General features: G+C 41.1%; 1 pseudogene; it reads right to left on the minus strand.

Moving 5' to 3' along the window:
* LOC129395670 (raftlin-like) overlaps window positions 1-18,055 on the minus strand; it is a 99,930-nt pseudogene that overhangs the window by 39,168 nt on the left and 42,707 nt on the right.

Here is an 18,055-nt window from a genome sequence, read left to right on the forward strand (position 1 = left end):
CTCTTGTATGCTGTTCCCTGTTTAGAGGACTCCCCAAACTGCCCAAGCACAGCCGCATCGCCAAAGACACCCATTCATCCTTCCCATCTCAGCTCCAGGTAACTTCCTGATCCCACACTAGGAAGGGAAGGGGACTGGCAGTAATGAAGATTCGCAGATAAGACATAGATAAGAGGAAGGTGGGATCTGGGAAGTCACACCACCTTGAGGGTTTGAAAGGAGTCCTGGCACGAGCCTGCAGGTCTCTCAGTTGTTAACCCCACTCCAGCTTGAAAAGACAGGACCCAGGCTCCTGCATGCCTGGGGAACAGGGGCTAGCCACCTTGCTCTAGAGTCAGTTCTGGAGTGGGCCACTCCCCAGTGGGGCTGCCAAAGATTTAGGTCATGGCTCCTGCATGGCCTCTCGAGTGTGGCTGATTTGCCCTAAACCAGCTCCTCGTCCATTCACTCAGGTGGCCACCATGCCCGGCCAGTGATCACCTTCTTAATGAACTCTGGTAAGAGCTTCTGGTCTGTCAGGTGGTCTAAGGAGGAACAGCAATCTAATTCCAAGATGTAGCCTTCATTGTGAAGATCTGTTTTCTGAGATATGAAGTGAAAGAAAAGCATGCACACACACAGATTAATATTTTGCATAAATTTGAGACCGAGTCTCACTCTTGTCACCCAGGCTGGAGTGCAATGATGTGATCTCAACTCACTGCAACCTCCGCCTCCTGGGTTCAAGCAATTCTCCTGCCTCAGCCTCCTGAAGAACTGGGATTACAGATGCCCGCTACCATGCCTGGTTAACTTTGTATTTTTAGTAGAGACAGGGTTTCACCACATTGGACAGGCTGGTCTTTAACTCCTGACCTCAGGTGATCTGCCTGCCTTGGTCTCCTAAAGTGCTGGGATTATAGGTGTCAGGCACCGTGACAAGTTGGATATTTTTTTTTTTAAAGAATCACTGGGTCTTTAATGAAGCCCCAAATTCTTTCCTGAAAGTAATGTCAAAAAGGCACTGATGAAAAAGTGTTTCTAGAAACAACTCAAGTAATATATACAGATATGCATCATAGAAAGATCTCCAAGATGTAGCATCATGTATAACATATCATTATAGAATGATGGGTTTGGTACTATATAGCTTATATGTTATCCTCTCTCTCTCTCTCTCTCTGTCTCTGTCTCTCTCTCTCTCTCTCTCTCTCCAGTAATGCCTATTTCCCATTGGTTTATATCTGCCAGGCCACAGAAAAAGAAATAGCAAGACATATATCAAACCAATAATAGCAGGTACCCCTGGGGAACGGGGAGGGCTTATGTGGGAATGGGGGCTGGGTGGTGACGGTAGGTGTGTGGGGTGGTGATCGAAAGTGACTTTAGTTATAATCTCTTTCTTTTCATTTTTAAATGAAAATGACATATTTGTATATCACTTAGAAAATTAAAAAATAATTTTTAAAAGACTTTAAAAGGATTCAACCTGTTCAGAGGGCAATCTGGCAAAATCTATCAAAATTAAAGATGCATTAAATAAACACTACCAAGCAACTAAAAGAAATTCTAGGAAAACAGTGTAGGTGTAAAGGGCTGTTTGAAGTGAAGGCCTGCGATCCTGCTGTCAACAGAGAGACTTCTCAGCACACCCTGCCATCTCTGCACAAAGGGGCTGCTTTCCAAAGCAACACCACATAGACATCCCTGTGATATAGTACAGTTCAAAACTGTGCGCATTCAGGAGAGCCAGCAGCAGGTGGTCACCAAGAGGAAATTCCAGCACTTCACAGCCATTCACAGGCAGGGCTCCTGTATGATACTATAGTGGAAGGTGTGTGGTTTTCACAAATTGAAGGGGATTCCTTGGCCCAGACAGGTATAAGGCAACAAGACTGGTACTGCAGCTAAAGGCTGGTTGAATGCGCCATCTCTCCTGGGTTGCTGATGGTTACTGGGGAGTGGGAATTAGAGACAAAGACTCCGGGCTTCTTATCCATGGCTCATTTACACAGCTAATCTGCCCTGGTGGAGGAGGGAGCAGAGCCCTCCTGGAACACTTATGAGGCTGCTCTACCAAAGAGGCACCCCTGCAGCCCCTGTGAGAGCAGGACTGTCCAGAAAATCTGTAAAGCAGGCACTTCCACACTGAACTCCTGAGATACATGCATCTCACCAGTGTCTAATTGTTTATTTGCTATAACATTTTTCAATGAACTTCTAAGATTCTCATACAGCTTTTAAATGAACTTCTAAGATTCTCCTATAGCATTAAAAGCAATTTAAGATACCATTAACAATTTGTGTATGATTTACCTTAAATTTAAAAGTGAAAAAAATTACAGAGGATTTGATTTTCCCCAGGTGTGCAACTGTGATTTGGTAAGCAAACTTCAATAGCTTGTTTTTGTTTTTTCTTCTAACATACCCTCTGAACAGTTGGGTACTATGGTGCACACATTAAAAATGTAAAAGAATAAACTGATTTCAACTGGTACAAACTAATCCAAAAGAATAAATCAATTCTGAACACTAAACTTTTTGCGTTAATACTTGATTAGGGACTAGACTCATATTCTCATCTCCTCCCCAAACAGAAGACATATTAAGAGGAACTAAGGCAGGTGATTCCAGACTTTTGAAAAAGAAGACTTGGTCAAGACACACTGTTATAAGTATCATGTGAGGTCTCAAACAACAAAAAACAGGATGAGGGAGGGGGGTTCTGAAATCTAAAATCTGGCTGCTCTGTTACATGGAAACTAATGTCGGAGGTTATTTAGAGGTTATATAGATATGAGATCAGTTAGAAATATCCATTGAGATTTCAAACGAATAGGCTAAAAAACTGTAATCATTTTAAATAAGTTAATGCTGTATCAATTAAGTACAACATTCACAGGATGAACAAAAGGGAGACAAGTCTGTCTGTAAGCAACTCGCAGCCCAGATCAATTCTAGGGAATAATATTTAGCACAGAATCTAATAAGTACCATCTTTTGTTCTGGAACAAGAAGTTCTATAACAAGAAAGGAAGCTCTGGTTCATTTCATCAAATAATTAACTCAGTAACATCTGAACAGAAATGAGCACAAACAATGAAGAAAAATAGGCATTACAAATTTTTTAGATGAACCATGGAAAATTACATCTCAGCCTATGGTTTCCTGGAAAAGAAAATCTAATCCATATTGGAGGAATAGGTGAGCAAGTAATAGACATTCTCCTGCCTTTGGGAATTAGCTCCTCATTTGCAATGAAAGGATTATAACACTGAAGAATGACTGAAAGGGAGACGAAGAGGCAAGGATCCCTAAACACCTTGAGGACAGATGCTGGCTGCCAAGCCATGAAGTCAGCACTCTGTGATGGTGCAGCTGTGGCCTCATAGAGGAAGAGCTGAAGGCAGAAGGTGCAGTCAAAGAGAAACTCTCTCCTTACCACTAACCCTATGAAAAACAGCATTAAATCCACCAGTAAACACAAATGGGGCTGCCAGAGGGAGATTCTGGACTTCCCAGCATGGGAGGTTGGGGGTGAGGTGGTGTTGGGGGTACCATGGTTGCTGTGGCAAACACACCCTGAGATGGCCCCCTCCCAACAATCCCTACCTCCTGGTGTTCACACTTTTGTGCAATCTAGCCCCTTGAGTGGGGGCAGGGCCTGTGACTTGAACCTACTCAATAAAACATGCTAAAGGTGATGGACGTCGCTCCTGGGATGGCATTATGTTATATGACTCCCTCTGAGCTGGAGATGCCTTTACTGGTTTTGAAGAAGAAAGCTGTCAGAAAGAAAGAGAGAGCCATATGGCAAGGAACTCTGGGTAGCCCCTGGCCAACAGCTGCAAGAAAACAGAGATTCCAGTCCTACAACTACAAGGAGATGAATCCTGCCAACAAACTGAAGGAGCCTGGAAGTGGGGCTTTCCTCAGTTGAGCCTCTGAGGAGACTGCAACCCAAGTCAACAGTGATACTACCTGATAAAATCCTGAAGCAAAGAACCCCGATGAGCTACAGAAACTGTATGATAATGAATATGTATTTTTTTAATTATACTTTAAGTTTTAGGGTAGATGTGCACAACGTTCAGGTTAGTTACATATGTAGACATGTGCCATGTTGATGTGCTGCACCCATCAACTCGTCATTTAACATCAGGTATATCTCCTAATGCTATCCCTCCCCTCTTCCCTTACCCCACAACAGGCCCCGGTATGTGATGTTCCCCTTCCATACGTATTGTTTTGAACCATGAAATGTGTTATAATTTATTACAGAGCATAGAAAATTAATACCTGTTATGGGAAGTCAGGGACCCTGAACGGAGGGACTGGCTGGAGTTGTGGCAGAGGAACATAAATTGTGAATATTTCATTTTAATATGGACATTTATCAGTTCTCAAATAATACTTTTATAATTTCTTATGCCTGTCTTTAATATCTTAATCCTGTTATCTTCGTAAGCTGAGGATGTACATCACCTCAGAACCACTGTGGTAATTGTGTTAACTGTAGAAACTGATTGTAAAATATGTGGGTCTGAACAACATGAAATCAGTGCACCTTGAAAAAGAACAGAATAATAGCGATTTTTATGGAACAAGGGAAGACAACCATAAGGTCTGACAGCCTCAGGGTCGGGCAAAAAGAGCCATATTTTTCTTCTTGTAGAGGGCCTATAAATGGACATGCAAGTAGGAAACATATTGCTAAATTCTTTTCCTAGCCAGGAATATTACTATCAATACCCTGGGAAAACAATGCATCCTTTGGGGGAGGTCTATGAAGGGCCTCTCTGGGAATGTCTGTCTTGTGTGGTTGAGATAAGGACTGAGATAAGCACTGGTCTCCTGCAGAACCCTCAGGCTTGCTAGGGTTGGGAAAACTCAGCCCTAGTAAATTTGTTGTCAGACCAGTTCTCTGCTCTTGAACCCTGTTTTCTGTTGTTTCAGATGTTTATCAAGACAATATGTGCACCACTGAACATAGATCCTCATCAGCTGTTCTGCTTTTGCCCTTTGCCCTGTTTCCTCAGAAGCATGTGATCTTTGTTAGACCCTTATCAGTGGTTCTGCTTTTTGCACTTTGAAGCATGTGATCTTTGTACCTACTCTCTGTTCTTACAACCCCTCCCCTTTTGAAACCCTTAAAAACTTTCTGGTCTGAGACTCAGGCAGGCATCATGGTCCTACTGATATGTGATGTCACCCCTGGAAGCCCAGCTGTAAAAGTCCTCTCTTTGTACTGTCTCTCTTTATTTCTCAGCCAGCTAACACTTATGGAAAATAGAAAGAACCTACATTGAAATGTTAGGGGTGGGTTCTCCCAATAAATACCAAAAGGAAAAAAGAAAACTAATACAGTCCCTGAGGAGGAAAACATGGCAGGTTCATTCTCAGAACAGGCCACCCACTGTTGGCCAGGCCTAGGCCCAAACCCACAAAATCCAGCCAGACATCTGAGAGCAGCTTCCCTCAAGTGAGGAATGTTCTGTGTCACTGAGGGCAGGGACCATCCTGGGAGACAGAAGTGGACATGACCTAGAATTGACCTCCAGGGGCCATGGCCTGCTTGTCCGAGATACCACAGGACAAAGGAATAAGTATTCCGCTCTCAATCTAGTTTCTATGGAAGATGCATTAACCTGAAACTCCCAGCTGAGCAGGCATTGCCACCTTCCTGTGTGGGATGGGAAATACTAGGTATGCTCCCCAAAGGGCCATATCATTTTATCATCCTGGAAAAGAATATGGGAAACCACCAAACCTCTCCTGGACAGAAGGCCAAATGGCTTCCAATTTTGGAAGATCTGGGTTTAAATAATAGGGAAAAGAAACCACAAAATGCATTTCTGGAGACACACGTAGGGTTAACTAACAGCAAAAGCCTCCCAACCTACTTTATCTGGAAATTAACATTAAGCACTCTCCAGTTAAATAAAAGTACTCTGAGAAGAGCCTGGCTAATCATAAAATATGCTTCCGCATCACACTCCATCGCCAACTTGGTAAATTCCCATAAATTTATTAGTTAGAGGCTACAGGTGTTAGAGCTAACTACACCATACACCAAAAATCAGCTGTGAACCTTTGGACAATTTACTTAAACTTTCTGTTCTTCAGTTTATTTCACTATTGAATGGGATATTACATGGAGCTATCTCTGAACATTGCTATCTCTTAACATTGCTGTAAGGATTAAATAGGACAAAAAGATGCAAAGCCCCCAGCTCAGAAGCACAACATGAGGCTCAACAAATCCTACCTGCAGCTGATCTATTACTATCATCTAAAATTCTGTTCTTACTTTTCCTTCCTAGCACTTTTCACCATTCATAATTACTCATTGATTCATTAAATATATACCACACTACTATGTATCAGATACTATAATTTAGCATTCATCAATAGACAGAAGTGACAAAATCTCTGCCTTTGCGGAGCTAATAATCTAATAGGAGGAGAAAGACAACAAACAATACACATGCATGAGCACCTAACGTGGAATTATGCCCAACCATGGAAAGTTAAAAAAAAAAAAGAAAATAAGAGAAAGAAAAAGAAAAGAAAAGAAAAGAAAAGGTCTGGGCATGGTAGCTCACACCTATAATCCTAGCACTTTGGGAGGCTGAGATGGGAGGATCACCTGAAGTCAGGGGTTCAAAACCAGCCTGGCCAACATGGACAAAACCCATCTCTACTAATAATACAAAAATTAGCACACATGGTGGTGCATGCCTGTAATTCCAGCTACTTGGGAGGCTGAGATAGGAGAATCACTTGAACCCAGAAGGCAGAGGTTGCAGTGAGCTGAGATCATGCCACAGTACTCCAGCCTGAAGGACAAAGTGAGACTTTGTCTAAAAAAAAAAAGAAAAAAAAGAAACAGAGCAGGGTAAGGAGAATGGCAGGGGCTGCAGGGAGACAGTTGTAGATCTAATAAGGGTGGTCAGGATAGCAGCACTGAGGAGATGAAATTTAGAATAAAGATTTCCAGGAGGTAAGGGACTGGGACACGGTAATATCCAGGGCATGAGCTCTCTATGCAGAGGGAACAACAATTCATGCAAAGGCCCTAAGCTGAGGTCATGCAAAGAAGCTCTGTTGCTGGGGCTCAGTGCAGAAGGGCGCAGGAAGGAAAACACAGTTGGAGAGCCTAAGGGGAGCTGGATAGTATAGACCTTCAGGCCACAGTGAAGACAATGGCTTTTAAAGACAATGGCTTTTATTCAGAATGACAGAGGAAGTCTGCTTAGGGTGTGGGACAGAGAAATGTCATGATCTCCTGAGTGTTAAAAAGGATCTTTCTGGCTATAGGGGGCAGCCGGGACCCCATCTAAGTGGTCCAGGCAGGAGATGATGTAGCTCAGAGTTGGTTGGCAAAAGTGTCCTAGAAGCAGTGAGAAGTGCTGGGTTCCAGTTACATTTTCAGGGTGAAACCTTCAAAATTTGCAAACAAACAGGTTGCGTGGTGTGGAAGGAGGAAAGAGGATGAAGATGACTCCAGGATCCTGGCCCAAGCAACTGAGAGAATCGGTGACTTTGCCAGAACTATGATGGGGAAGGGTTGGGTGGCACAGGCCTAGGGGGGAAGAAAGATAATTCAAATTTCAGATATGTTGAGTATGACATATCCAGAAGATATCCAAGTTGAGATGTCTGGTAGATATTTGAATATCTATATATATACATACACACACATACACACAAACATGCACATGCATACATACTTGAATATATGTACTGAAGTCTGGACTGCAGGAGAGGCAGCTGGAGATATAAATTTGGGAGTCATGGAGTCATCAGCCCCAGGTATTACTTAAAGCATGAGGCTACATAAGATCTCCATTAATGTAGAGAGAGAAGAGTTAAGAATTTAATTCTGGGACCCTCCACCATGAAGAGGGTGGGGAGAAAAGCGGATAAATCACCCAAAAGATAAGAAAGAATAACCAGGGAAGAAGGAAGAAAACCAAGAGAACTTGTTTGTTTTCCCAGAAGTCAAATCAAGGGAGCAAGACAAGGAGAAGGGTATGAGACACCCTGTCAATTTCTTCAGTTAAGAAACTTATAATCTTCTCTGGAATTTACTTATCTTCTTGAAATCACGAGAGGGAAACTGGATTTAATCCACCCTATGCAAATAGGTGTGAAGAAATCTGTCAATCTGTTTATGTGATTATCTGGCAGATAATCATCTAAATTTGGCAGACTGTCAAATTTAAATGTTGATTTGGAATCAGAATTGCTTGGCTCCTTGAAAAACAAAAAACAACAACAACAAAAAACACATCATTTGCTGCCGAGTCATTTTTCAGAAACAGTCTTGGAAAAAATTAACTAAAAAGAGCTCTGACACATCTCATATCTTGGGACTCCCACTTATATAGGGCACTGGAGAGTTGAGAGGCTCTACTTCACCATTCCAAAGGAATTTTCTAAAAGAAATGATAATAAAAGGATACTATTGGCAGATGTGATTTCCTGGAAATCAAGAATGAACAGGACAAAATGAACTCAAATCCTTGGAGTATAGCAAAATAGTTTGAACAATGCACATAAACAGAGTGGTTCTGACTGTTGGAGGCAATGGAGAAGCAACTAAGACATCCAAACCCTGTTAAAAAGCCATCGCAACATGACAACTAAATGCAGTTTAGTACCCTGGATTGGATCCTGGAAGTGAGAAATGACATTCATAGAAAAATGGTAAAATCCAAATAAAATCTACAGTTTAATTAATAGTGAAGTACCACTGTCAATTTCTTAGTTTGACAAATATAGTATGGCAGTGTAAGATACTAATTGTAGTGGGAAACTAGGTGAAACACACATGAGAGTTCTCTGGAATACCTTTGCAACTTTTCTGTGAAATCTCAAGTTATTCCTAGGCACGGTACATTGTATCTGCCACTCCCCTAGAGATTATCTTGGGTGATAACTGAACAAGTCCATGGAAAAGGGAAAAATAGAAAGAATGACTTACATAGATGAGTAATATAAACTCTTGTATTCTAAGAGGAAAATAAACCTTCAAGGAAAAAAACCAGGGATAATGAAATAGAAGACTGGGGTCTGTGCCTTCTCTGGTCAGAAAAACACAAAACTTCTTCCAACTTCTTACTTTCCTCACTTTTAAAATTTTTTTATTATGGTAAAATATACATCACATAATATTAACCATTTTAATCATTTTTTAAGTCTACAATTCAGTGTCATTAAGTACATTCGCAATGTACTTAATAGCAATCACCATCACTATCCATTACCAGAACTGTTATTATTTTTTTTTTTGAGATAGTGTCTTACTCTGTTGCCCAGGCTGGGGTGCAGTGGAATGATGAAGGGCTCACTGCAGTCTCAACTTCCTGGGCTCAAGCAATCCTCCCACCTTGGCCCTCGAAGTAGTCAGTACTACAGGAACATGTCACCATGCCTGGCTAATGTTTTTGGAATTTTTGTAAAGATGAATTCTCCCTATCTTACCCAGGCTGCTCTCAAACTCCTGAGCTCAAGAAATCCTCCTGCCTCAGCCTCCCAAAGTGCTGGGACGACAGGCATCAGCCACCTCAACTGGCCTCCAGAACTTCTTTGTCGTTCCAAACAGTCCTCATTTCTTTAACACCTTATATGTAGAACTTGAGACAAAGTTGAATATAGCAAGTAAAAAACCACACACACATTAAATAAGTGACATCATATGTCAAACATATGAAAGTAGATTTAAACACTGAGCACTTGTACACAAGCCTTTCCTATCTGCAAGGAAGGAGAGAGCAAAGAGCCCATGTGCCCATGTGCCAGAGAAATTCAAATGTCAACACAACTGGTCACAGATGTCAGTGTTGTTTCTGAACATGATAAAATACCACATATTCTGTGTCGGGTTAACCTCATTACTCACACATAAACATCAACTGTAATGAAAACTGTGTGCAAACTCAGAGACACACTTGGAGATCTTCACTCACCACCACCCTAGTGTCTGCCAAGGGTTGTGTAGTTATTCTCCAAGCAGGGGAAGGGGTGGAGGGAAAAGCAAGGGCCTCAAACTCAAAGGCCTATGGGCAATCTATAAAAGATTCTTTTTAAAACCAAAGTACATAATCTAGACATTTTTTTCTCATATAAAAGATAGAGGAATGTCCACCAAGAAATATGCTCTCCTCTAATTTTCTTCAAATACAGAGTCCTGTCAGATTCCCTTTCACAGTCTCACTACTGAGAGCAATGTGGTTGCAGAGAGACTTGTCTCTGCCGTGAGAAAATCATGCAAGCAGATAATACATGGTGAGTGCTATGTTGCTACCATGCTGGGGACACAATGAGATATGTGGAAACCATGGTAAACTAGGCAGTTTATATCCCAAACATTACTAGAAATTCCAGGCCAGAGTTGCCAAATCTTACAATTTTTCAAAAGAAGCCTTTAAACTGTGTTTATATGTAGCTCATAACTGTCAGGTTTTTGCTCCAAACAATATTTTCTTCATGTTATGTGGTCCAACATCTTTCAGATTGAACTTGACCTCTCAACCACCAGTCTGTGGTCTCTGAGTTACATACACAAGCTCCAGTGTGAGTGACAGAAGGCTGAACACCAGGCCATAGGTAACAGTGAACAGATTATCTAATTGTATCATGATCAAAATAATGAACCCATAAGCGCAATGCAATATGCATTCATTGTAATGACTCAGTAGATTCCTACCTTCGGAGGTCCTCACTACCCTTAAAGACAATGTCTGACCCGCACCATTTTTTTTCTTTTGAGACAGAATGTCACTCTGTTGCCCAGGCTGGAGTGCAACGGCATGATCTCAGCTGACTGCAGCCTTCCAGGCTGAAGCAATCCTCCCATCTCACCCTTCTGAGTAGCTGGGACTATAGGTGTGCACCACCACACCTGGCTAATATTTATATTTTTTGTAGAGATGGGGTTTTGACATGTTGCCCAGGCTGGTCTCAAATTCCCAGGCTCAAGTGATCCTCTAGCCTTGTCTTCCCAATGTTCTAGGATTACAGGTGTGAGCCACCATGCCCAGCCTTGTCTGACACATTTAAACAGCCCCTCACTCCACTGTCACAGTGGTGAGACTTAACCCTTTCCTAAAACATTAAAATAACATTTTTGTAACCAGTACTGCTAATACTTATGAGTGCTTTAAATATTGATAATTATCATTGGCAAAAGAGATAACCCTCAAGATATTGACACAGTGCCAAGCAGCAAGTTTGATATGTATTTTGGCCTCATGGGAAGATCTAAAATGAGGCCACCAAAAAACAACTGCCTGTCAGAAAACTTTCATAAAGTATACTTCTAAAAAATAAATATGTGACTAAAAACTATCATATACATTACAGTTTAAATAATAAACACCTAATAAATCCCATTTCGGCTCATAAATCCCTGAGACACCTTCAAAGACCATGAGTTTAAACAATGTTTTCTTTTTCCCAGGACATTAGGGAGTTATAAAAAGGAAAGAGAATGTGCAGTTCATCAATAGGGTTATTTTTGCTTCATTTAGAAATAATCAAAAGAAATGGTGACAAACAAAAACAGATTACTAGGCACTTCTCCAACCAGGCAAAAAAATCCTACATGTCAGTTGACAGAAACAAATTCTCTATCTCTGGGAAACAGGAAGGAATTTTAAGATTTTTTTTTCCCAAAGCAATACCAAGCTCGAATAGAATAATCAGAACAGCTATTTTTAAAAAGCATTAGGGAGAGAAATTAGCAATAGATCTGAAAAAGATTTGTCAATGAAAGAAAAAGAAGGCTATGCCTAGTTTCATTAGCTTATGTATAACAATGACAATAAAGATCTCCCTTATTCATTCATCTGCGTGAATGCTGACCACATATGAGGGATTCAAGGTGCTGCCCTCAAGTCTAGATCCTGCCCTCAAGTCTTGACAGACTGTATATAAACAGAAGTGCTATAAGAATTCAATTGTTTCCAGTGTTAAGGATCAGGGGAAAATGTAAGGAGCAAGGCACATGTGAGCTTAATCTTTGAGGCTATATGAAGTTAGTCAGGAGACAATGGATAAAAGGACATTTTAGGCATGAGAACAGAAATTACTGAAGATCTGGATTGAGAAATGCATGAGTTATATGATAGAAATAATAAATAGATCAGTTAGGCAAAAGGTGTGTGAAGATGCATGTTGCCTGTAACTCAGCAGGGGCTGTAATGATGAGCGTAGGGAATGTGTGGGTGAATCCACTGTTAGAATGAGTGTGTGCTTGTGGGCTCTGCAGTGACCAGGGCAGAATTGTGGGAAACACAGTTAGTGAGAAAGGATGGGAGTCGCCTTAACTGTGAAGAAAGAAGAGTCACAGGTGGCCTTAGAGTGAAAGATTCTGGGAAGCTTAAGCAGGCAGCATTGTGTATGATGTAGGAAGAAAGAAAGAATATTAGAACAGCAGATGTGAGAACTGTGCTGAGATTTTTGTCTAATAGAGTGGGTGGGTAGAAGAGAGGTATTTCTTGTTCCTGCAATTGGTGGTAGTTGTGGGCAGGGTAATAACCTGCACCTCCCCAAAGATGGTCCCAGAACAATAGGGAAAGATTTCCCACAATTTTATGAACCCTCTTTGCAAAATGAACAAAATCTACACAAATACAATGAGACTGCAGGAGTTAAACGTTTCCCCTATAACAAAACTTAAGAAATACTTAAGGAGGTCCATCTCAAGATGGCCAAATAGGAACAGCTCCAGTCTGCAGGTCCCAGTGTGATCAGTGCAGAAGATGGATGATTTCTGCATTTCCAACTCTGAGGTACCTGGTTCATATCACTGGGACTAGTTGGACAGTGGGTGCAGCTCCTGGAGGGTGAGTTGAAGCAGGGTGGGGAGTCACCTCGCCCAAAAAGCAATAGGGGTTAGGGGATTTCCCTTTCCTAGACAAGGGAAGCCATAACAGACTGTACTTAGAAAAACAGGACACTCCTACCCAAATACTGCACTTTTTCCATGGTCTTAGCAAGAGGCAGACCAGGAGATTCTCTCCTGTGTCTGGCTTGGTGGTCCCACACACATGGAGCCATGCTCACTGCTAGGGCAGCAGTCTGAGATCTACCTGCGAGGCTGCAGCCTGGCAAGGGGCGGGGCGTCCACTATTCCTGAGGCTTGAGTAGGTAAACAAAGCAGCAGGGAAGCTTGAACTGGGTGGAGCCCATAGCAACTCAGCAAGGCTTACTGCCTCTACAGACTCCACATCGGTAGGCAGGGCATAGCTGAACAAAAGGCAGCAGAAACTTCTGCAGACTTAAATGTCCCTGTCTGCTAGTTCTGAAGAGGGCAGTGGTTCTCCCAGCAGGGCGTTTGAACTCTGAGACTGGACAGACTGCCTCCTTAACTGGGACCCTAACCCCCATCTAGCCTAACTGGGAGACACCTCCCAGTAGGGGCCAACAGACATCTCGTACAGGCAAGTTCCCCTCTGGGACAAAGCTTTCAGAAGAAAGAACAGGCAGCAATATTTGCTGTTCTGCAATATTTGCTGTTCTGCAGCCTCTGCTGGTGATACCCAAGCTAACAGCGTTTGGAGAGGACCTCCAACAAACTCCAACTGACCAGCAGCTGAGAGGCCTCACTGCTAAAAGGAAAACTAACAAACAGAAAGGAATAACTTCAACAACAAAAACGACATCCACACAAAAATCCCATCTGTAGGTCACCAACATCAAAGACCAAAGCTAGATAAAACCACAAAGATGGGGAGAATCCAGAGTAGAAAAGCCGAAAATTCTAAAAATCAAAGTGCCTTATCTCCTCCAAATGATCGCAACTCCTCACCAGCAATGGAACAATGCTGGATGGAGAAGGACTTTGACAAGTTGATAGAAGTAGGCTTCAGAAGGTCAGTAATAACAAGCTTCTCTAAGTGAAAGGAGCATGTTCTATCCCATTGCAAGGAGCTAAAAACCTTAAAAAAGGTGAGATGAATGGTTAACTAGAATAAACAGTGTAGAGAAGACCTTAAATAACCTGATGGAGCTGAAAATCATTTCACAAGAACTTCATGACACATGCACAAGCTTCAATATCCGATTCGATCAAGTGGAAGAAAGGATATCAGCAGCACAACAAAAAGCTTATCCACCACAATCAAGTTGGCTTCATCCCTGGGATGCAAAGCTGGCTCAACATAAACAAATCAATAAACATAATCCATCACAAAAACAGAACCAATGATAGAAAACACATGATTATCTCAATAGATTCAGAAAAGGCTTTCAAAAAACTCAGTAGTCCTTCATGTTCAAAACTCTCAATAAACTAGGTATTGATGGAACATATCTCAAAATATTAAGAGTTATTTATGACAAATCCACAGCCAAAATCATATTGAATGGCTAAAACTTGGAAGCATTCCCTTTGAAAACCAGCACAAGCCAATGATGCCCTCTGTCACCACTCCTATGCATCATAGTGTTGGAAGTTCTAGCCAGGAAAATCAAGCAAGAGAAAGAAATAAAGGGCATTCAATTAGGAAAAGAGGAAGTCGAATTGTCCCTGTTTGCAGATGACATGATAGTACATTTAGAAAACCCCATTGTTTCAGCCCCAAATCTCCTTAAGCTGAGAAGCAACTTCAGCAAAATCTCAGGATACAAAATCAATGTTCAAAAATCACAAGCATTCCTACAAACCAATAACAGACAAACAGAGCCAAATCATCAGTGAACTCCCACTCACAATTGCTATAAAGAGAATAAAATACCTAGGAATCCAACTTACAAGGGATGTGAAGGACCTCTTCAAGGAGAACTACAAACCACTGCTCAATGAAATAAAAGAGGATACAAATAAATGGAAAAACATTCCATGCTCATGGGTAGGAAGAATCAATATTGTGAAAATGGCCATACTGCCCAAGGTAATTTATAGATTCAATGCCATCCCCATCAAGCTATCAATGACTTTCTTCACAGAATTGGAAAAAAAAACTACTATGAAGTTCATATAGAACCAAAAAGTGCCTGCCTAGCAAGATAATCCTAAGAAAAAAGAACAAGCCTGGAGGCATCATGCTATCTGGCTTCAAACTGTATTACAAGGCTACAGTAACCAAAACAGCATGATACTTACACCAAAACAGATATATAGACCAATGAAACAGAAAAGGGTCCTTAGAAATAACATGACATATCTACAACCATCTTATCTTTGACAAACCTCACGAAACAAGAAATGGTGAAATGGTTCCCTATTCAATAAATGGTGCTGGGAAAACTGGCTAGCCATATGTAGAAAGCTGAAACTGGATCCCTTCCTTACGCCTTATACAAAAATTAATTCAAGATGGATTAAAGACTTAAATGTTAGACCTAAAACTATAAAAACCCTAAAGGAAACGTAGGCAATACCATTCGGGACATAGGCATGGGCAAAGAGTTCATGACTAAAACAACAAAAGCAATGGCAACAAAAGCCAAAATTGAGAAATGGGATCTAATTAAACTAAACAGCATCTGCATAGCAAAAGAAACAACCATCTGAGAGAACAGGCAACCTACAGAATGGGAGAAAAGTTTTGCAATCTACCTATCTGATAAAGGGCTAATATCCAGAATCTACAAAGAACTTATACATATTTACAAGAAAAAACCAAGTGGGCAAGGATATGAACAGACACTTCTGAAAAGAAGACATTTACACAGCCAACAGACACATGAAAAAATGCGCATCATCACTGGTCATCAGAGAAATGCAAATCAAAACCCCAGTGAGATACCATTTCATGCCAGTTAGAATAGGGATCAGTAAAAACTCAGGAAACAACAGATGCTGGAGAGGATGTGGAGTAACAGGAATGCTTTTATACAGTTGGTGGGAGTTTAAATTAGTTCAACCATTGTGGAAGATAGTGTGGCAATTCCTCAAGAATCTAGACTTAGAAATACCATTTGATCCAGCCATCCCATTACTGGGTATATACCCAAAGGATTATAAATCATGCCACAATAAAGACACATGCACACATATGTTTATTGTGGCACTATTCACAATAGCAAAGACTTGGAACCAACCCAAATGTCCATCAATGATAGATTGGATTAAGAAGATGTGGCACATATACACCATGGAATACTATGCAGTCATAAAAAATGATGAGTTCATGTCCTTTGCAGGGACATAGATGAAGCTGGAAACCATCATTCTCAGAAAACTATCACAAGGACATAAAACCAAACACTGCATGTTCTCACTCATAGGTGGGAATTGAACAATGGGAACTCTGGGACACAGAGCAGGGAACATCACATACCAGGGCCTGTCAAGGTGTGAGGGCTGGGGAGGGATAGCATTAGGAGAAATACCTAATGTAAATGATGAGGTGATGTGTGTAGCAAACCAACATGGCACACGTGTACCTGTGTAACAAACCTGCAGGTGGTGCATCTGTACCCTAGAACTTAAAGTATAATAAATAAATAAATATTAAATTTCTTGATCTCAAAAAAAGAAAGAAATACTTAAGGAAAAATAGGCAAGTATGCAAATCCTAGTAAGTCTTTAAATGAATTTCAAGCACCTCACTATAGGGTCCTCCAAGGGAGTTGTAAATTAGGAAGCACAAAAAGGAGAAGAATTTACACACAGCTGATTCATTGTCCTTTCTTCTGATGGTCCCTTCCCCTTCCACCAGAAAACACTCAGCACTTCCGTGGGAAAGGTTTGGTATCTCTGAGAACATTCTGAACATGTCAGGGGAGATGTGCAAATGATAACCCCATCACACACTCCCTCAGGGAGCTGTACATGCCTACTGGGGACATGTTACCAGGGACATCACTATCTGATCCTACTATTTATTCTAGAGAAATCGTCCTGGCTCCCTGCTTACGGTCAGGGCCAGCTCTCTGGGAGACAAACCACCTGCCACTGTGCACTACAAGGAGTGCACTATTAACCTTAAAGGCCAAGGGGAAAAAAGGCAAACTTTGCCTCAGTGCTCCCTGTATATTGGAGCTGTGAAGGAATTTCAATCCCCAGAGAGCTGGGATACAGAAAAGAAGAGAGCAGCCACATGGAATGGGAGCTGCGTAAGGGTCCTGCTTTCTCTGGAATCGTGCAAGGCTCTCCTTTACATTGACAGATGTAGAAAGATCTAGTATTAGTAGTGATGCATAATTAATAATATTTTATTGCAAATATAACACTGAATAAAAGCAGTCTGCCTGATATTTACTGGTTCAGAAAAGTCACATATCTCCAAACAAAAATAGCAATAATAGCTACATAGGAATGGTCTTCATAAGACTCTCATGGGGCCTGTCCAGTTAGGTTACAAAAAGTCTCTTCTCTGTGCATGTAATGCACATGTTACACATTAAAATTTGCTGATTGTTTTCTTCTTTTCCAAATCATCCCACCTATGCCCCCAACTGAGTTAGGTGATAGACATGTTCTGTATCTGTACAGTCCAGTAAAATAGCCACTACACACATTTTGCTACTGAGCACCTGAAATGCAGCCACTGCAACTGAAGAATTGAATTTTTAAACTTATTTAATTTTAACAATTTAAATGGCTTTACATCGCTAATGGCTGTCTTACAGGAAAATACAGCTTAACTCAGTTCTCAAACTTTAATGTGTGTACAAATCATCTGGAACCTTGTTAATGTGTAGACTCTGATTTGACAGGTCTGTGTGGGCCTGAGAGTCTGCAACTCTAAGAGCTCCCAGGAGATGCTGATGCTGCTGGTCCATGGACCACACTTTGAGTAGCAAGATTCTGACTCTTTCAGGAGCCACCAGTTCCAGTGTGTCTCAAATACTGAATGGATAAATTGTCTCCGAATTTTTCTGGTCACACAGCCTGCCAGAAAAAAAATTCCTGAATAGCACTGTACTAACATCTTACATGTGTTATAAAACAAAACACAAAACAGAATACTGTAAATATCAGAAATGATGAAATAAGCAATATTTTATAATGACGATCACAGTAAATTCATACTATTAATAGCTAATACCTCAAAGCAAAATACACACTTGAAATGAGATTCATTGTTAAAATAATGGAATTATGATCCACTCTACA

The sequence above is a fragment of the Pan paniscus genome, chromosome Y (genome assembly GCF_029289425.2).
Source record: "Pan paniscus chromosome Y, NHGRI_mPanPan1-v2.0_pri, whole genome shotgun sequence".
NCBI classification, from domain to species: Eukaryota; Metazoa; Chordata; class Mammalia; order Primates; family Hominidae; genus Pan; species Pan paniscus.